We start from the raw sequence: 5,760 nt of genomic DNA on the forward strand, positions 1-5,760 counted from the left end.
GCAAAAGAGTTATGCGGATCTACATCGCCGGGACATAGAGTTTCAAGTTGGGGACAAGGTTCTTTTAAAAGTGTCTCCTATGCGTGGGGTTATGAGATTTGGGAAGAAAGGCAAGCTAAGTCAGAAGTTTATTGGGCCTTATGAGATCGTAGAGCGAGTTGGGGAAGTTGCATATCGTCTGGCTTCACCAGCTGCGCTAGAGAGAGTGCATAATGTGTTTCATGTATTGCAGCTGCGGAAGTATGTGAGTGACCCGTCACATGTGTTAGAGGCATAGAGCTTAGAGCTAGATGAGTCCTTATCATATCTTCAAGTGCCTAAGCAGATTCTTGACCGAAAGGTTAGGAAGACTAAGAGTGGTGAGACAGTTTTGCTTAAGATCCTTCGGTCTAACCACGAGACTGAGGAAGCTACATGGGAGCCAGAGGAAGCTATGAAAGAGCGTTACCCTTTTCTTTTTGATCAGGTATGTATGGTTACGGGGACGTAACCTTGTTTCTTTTAGGGGGGTAGGAGATGATCGCGAAGAGTTTTTAGGAGTTTTATACCCTTTTTTGTATGTCGTGTCGGTATGTTTGTCGGAATGAGTTGGGTTAGTAACATGTTTTATGTTGAGTTTCGCTTTGATTGTTGAGTCGGAGGTGTTGTGGGAGTACCTTTGTTTAGTTGTGGTTGGAACTTCGGGGACGAAGTTCTTTTTAAGGAGGGAAGACTGTAATACTCCGTATTTATGAGTCTTTGGGTACTCTATCGAGTAGGCCTTACTCTGTCGAGTAAGGGTAAGTTGCGCTTTAAAATAGTTTCTGACCTGTTGGGTACTCGATCGAGTAGCTATGATACTCGATCGATTAAGGGGGTACTCGATCGAGTACCTTAGATACTCGATCGAGTAGCCGGTTTACGGGGAGTTTTTCTCGGGTTTTGTTAATTATGCGATTAAGATATATAATCTTTTCCGTCATCATTCTAAACACTTTTGCAAAACCTAATTTACTGTCAAAGAGAGAAAGCAATTACGTTCATCATCTTAATCGCATTGTTAGCAAATCCCGGAGTTTGGAAGGTCTGTTTTCATCGTTTGTTATACCGTTGAGATCCTTGTGTCAAGGGTAAGATCTATGTACCCTTTTTGTTGTCTTTCCTTTAAGTTGGTTAAACCTTAATCTAGGAATTTGATGGTTTTTGAGTAGTTTGTGATTTGGTAGCATTTGTATGTTGTATGATAGGAGGAGGTTTCGTAGAAGAAGCTTTTTGATACAGCTGTAGAGACCGTCTGATAGTTGTGCTTTCCAGGTAGGATTTCCTACTCAGTATTAGTCCCATAATGAGATGATTGTTGATGTGTTGTGGTTGATTGAATAATATAGTAATTGTATTGTGACGGTTTGTTGATTGTGATTGTTTGTCTCTGGTTCTCGAGGCGTGTCCTCTACCGAGTGGGGTCACTTGCGGGAGTGGCTTCACGCCCTAGTTTCGCCCTTCGTGGAACCCGCCACGGAAGGGGATGTGCACATTAATGGACGGGGTTATCGCTCATTATGAGGAGCGGGGATTTGGTGGGTACGGTGCGGTCCCCCAGCGGGTAATGGGTCAAGTGGACAATCGGTGATTGAGATTGTTGGGATTGGTGTGGTTGTGTGTGTGTGACAGTTAAGCTGTCTGTTTATCTTATTGTTGATATATTGAGTTGTGTGATTAGTACTGACCCCGGTTGTTGTTTTGTAAACCTGTGGTGATCCATTCGGGGATGGTGAGCAGTAATTGAGAAGGTTTGAGTTGAGTACTGGGATAGCTGGGATGTGCCACCGTCTCGACGATAGAAGTCTTCTTTGTAGTCTTTTAGTTTTATGACATTTCGGTATTTTCAAAGAGACAGTTGGTTTTAAGAGCTTGTACCCGTATTTTGGGATTTGGTTTCAGTTGTACTTTTACACTAAAGTTATATCATTTAAGTTGTTTCTTTATTGTCTTATGAATATCATGCCTCGGGTAACCGAGATGGTAATATCTTCATACCTGAGTGGTCCTGGTAAGGCACTTAGAGTATGGGGGTGTTACACCAGGCCGCTCGGATTCCTTCCCAGTGCAAGCCGTCTCCTCCTCAGTCCACTCGAGATGCCCATATTCCTTGAAGACTAGCGAAGCGGAGATGAGCATCTCCTTCGAGAGGAGCACTTCCTCAACTTTTCTTAAGGGTCTTAATCGTCATTTAAGCCCTTAGTTACCCTAATTTATGTACCTAATCCTTAGTATAAATACCTCATTGTACTAATTAGATTATCATGTTCTTCTTATGCAATCTTAATCTCATTTTAATCTTGTAATCAACTTTTAATTAAGCATTAATACAAATCTCATTTCCTTAATTTCTCTATTGTTCATCATTTATTTTGGGTAATTGAAGATTTTTTTTTTTGCAAAAGATTATCATTTCATTTCAAAGAAGAAAGAAATTACAAGTAATTTTTTGCAAGAATATCACACTAGTGAACAACTTAAGCCTAATACTCAAGCAAAACCAAGCTCTAACAAATGAGCACACACAAAGAGCAAACTAAGCACAAAGCCTATCAACAAAAGTAGAAAATCTAGGATTCATATACAATCTTACTGCAACATTGTACTTGACTCTATTTACCACTGACTGAGCAGAGCATTCCTGATTCATGAATATTCGCCTATTCCTCTCCATCCAAATACCGTAAATGGCAGCAGCAAGAGTCGTTCTAAACCAAGCTGCTGCCCAACCAACCTGGGAACTAGAATCATAACTCTATTTCATTTGTTCAATCAAATCAAAGTTACTGACAGGTAAATGTTGCCATTATTTCAAAGCTGTCCAGACTTCCTGAGAAAACGAGCAGCTGAAAAACAAATGCTGGTGAGTTTCCAAATCATGCTTACAAAGAGTGCACCTGTTGACAAATTGGAGGCCCCTATGCTGCAAATTATCCACTGTTGCCAACCTTCTTTGAGCAGCAAGAATGGCTACAACTCTATGACTAAGGACAATGCTCTGATGAAAAAAAGACAGAAAACCAGTCCTCCTGCTGAGGTACAGCAAGCAAATACTCATATATTTTGCTTATAGTAAGTTTTCCACCTTTAACCCAAGAGTCAAGCAGACCCTCATCAACTTGGCTAGAACCTGATTTAGTAAGAAAGACATCCCTAGCAGCCAAAATTCCATTGAAGCTAGAAGAAAACTGATCTTTGGATGCAAGAGACCAAATGGTATTGGTTTTCAGAACATACTTTTTATGCCAATTAACCCACATACTAGTAGAACCATTAGAGAACTTCCAGATCCATTGAAGCAACAAGGCAATATTCCATATTTTCACATTCTTTATATTAAAACCACCTTTATTCCAAGGAGCACAAATATTATTCCAGCTTTTAAACTGCATCTTTCTCTCCCCATCCTTAATGCCCCAGAAAAAATTCCTACTTAAATGATTAATCTGCTGCAGCATAGTTTTAGGCAGCAGAACACTAGAACACCAAAAGTTCTCAATACCAAAAATAACAACATCAAGTAGTTGAGCCTTACCAGCATAAGTAAGAGACTTGACTGACCAATGCTGCAGCTATTATTGAGAGATTGACAACCTTCCATCAATCATCAAGTACTTCTATTATTCTTTGCTTATTATTTTGGAATCATCATTAGGTATAATTCTCTTAACCCTTATTTTAATTATTGTTAATCATTTCCATTCATTCATCATGTTTTACTTTGTTAATATGATTGACAACCTTGTTAGCATGTTAAACTTGATAATGAGTGAGTAGTCTCTTAGCTAGGGTTAATGGGGAATTAGGGGAAACCAACATGGGGGATGATTCATGCTTAATCTAATATGTCCACATAATTTATTTGCTTGCTTGTTGTGATCTCAACTTATGCACATGTTATGTTTGATGAAATGCGAGCCTATGAATCCTTGCATTTTTTACCCATCACTTACCTTTTCAATGAGACTTGTAAGACATAAACCAACTCGAGTCTCATTAGACCAAGCATATAGTTGAGTAGGGAGGATTAATTCGACTTGTTGGTGTTGTACAATCTAATCGATTCGGCTCCAGGACCCAAACCTTCCTAGGATTGTAAGATATAAACCAACTCGATCCTATCACAACAATAATTGCTTGCTTATAATTTGAGAATATGTTTGTATGATCAATTCCCATGAATCCCCTATGAACCCATGACACCCTAGTTCTTTTAATCAATTGTTTACATCTCATTTTAATCATCTTGCTTGTTTATTTACATTGTTATTTAGTTTAGTGATCTTCTTATCTCAACCCAAATTGTGACACCCTTAGACACCACTACTTGCAATCGAAAATCCTAAATCAATACCCGTCCCTTGGGATCCGACCTTTACTTACCTCTTTACTAATAGTAGAGTAGTTTGTAAAGTTATAAATATTGTTTTGGTCTAGGTGCTCCTAACGACAAGTAACCGAAAACAATAGTCCGACCAAAAATGGTGCCGTTGTCGGGGACGGTGTTAACTTGATTTGATTTTCTTTGATTGTTATTAATTGTGTCTTTCTTTGCCTTGGGGAAGTAAAACTCCTCAAGGTTTGTTCTAATTGTTTTCAAGTTGTTTGATATTTTGCATGTCTAGAAGATCACAAGGTAACTTGTTACCCATTGATCACGAAATTGAAAGAACTTTGATAACCAATAGAAGACTTGCTAGAAATACTTTAAGAGGTATTGGTGAGGTTGTAGATATTCAACCAAACAGTATTGAGTTCATCAAACCTTTTGCAAGAGAAGGAGAGGAGAACCCAACACAAAATCCACCACAAAATCAACCCACAATGCCTAAATTTTCATCACATTCCGTACCAACCGAGGAGAACCTACCAAATGGTACTCCCACACCACAACACTTGACCGGTAATTTCATTGCAAAATCCGCATTTATCCAATTAGTCGAAAGAAGCCAATTTAGGGGGATGCCTAGTGAAGACCCTCATTCTCACATGGAGACTTTTTGTGACTATTGTGATGCGATTTCACAAACCGGAGTTACTCAAGACCAAATTCGATGGGTCTTATTTCCTTTTTCTTCGATTGGTACCGCGAAACAGTGGCTAAAGAGCCTTGATAAGGCTACTCTTGGTATTGACTCTTGGAAGAAATTGGCTCTTGCTTTCTACAAAAAGTTCTACCCTCCGGAAAAGACTAACATGCTAAGAGCGAAAATCACGGGGTTTAAACAAAGGGACGAAGAATCTTTGTATGAAGCTTGGGAGCGATTCAAAGGAACTTGTCGCTCATGTCCTCATCATGGACTTAGCGAGTGGTTCTTGGTACAACAATTTTGGAATGGTCTTTATGAAGACTCCCGAAACATTCTTAACATGGGATCAAATGGTATGTTCACCGAAGTTGATAATAATCAAACATGGAACAAGATTGAGGAAATAGCGGTCCATAACTCACAATAATCAAGCTCGGAAGGCTACTAGAGGAGGAAAGCATGAAGTGGACTCTATTACTCAATTGGGTGCTCAACTTAGTGCTCATATTGATACCATCAACTTGAAGTTTGAGAAGGTTATGGCTAAACTTGAAGAAGCCTCCAAATCACCAAAGCAACATGTTAATGCCATGGTGGCATCTTCATCAATTCCAAGTGGAATATGTGAGAATTGTGGAACTTTGAGACATGACCCAAGTGAATGTAGGGGAACAAGTGAGGAAGTGAATGCTTTTCAAGCATACAAGAGTGG

General features: G+C 39.4%; 1 non-coding gene across 1 annotated transcript; it reads right to left on the minus strand.

Moving 5' to 3' along the window:
• Positions 1-5,214: 5,214 nt before the first annotated feature.
• On the minus strand, positions 5,215-5,321 carry LOC141639073 (small nucleolar RNA R71). The gene has a single exon (XR_012542360.1). It is a non-coding gene; the product is annotated as a small nucleolar RNA R71 (small nucleolar RNA).
• Positions 5,322-5,760: the final 439 nt, after the last annotated feature.

This window comes from Silene latifolia, unplaced genomic scaffold (assembly GCF_048544455.1).
Source record: "Silene latifolia isolate original U9 population unplaced genomic scaffold, ASM4854445v1 scaffold_269, whole genome shotgun sequence".
Taxonomy (NCBI): domain Eukaryota; kingdom Viridiplantae; phylum Streptophyta; class Magnoliopsida; order Caryophyllales; family Caryophyllaceae; genus Silene; species Silene latifolia.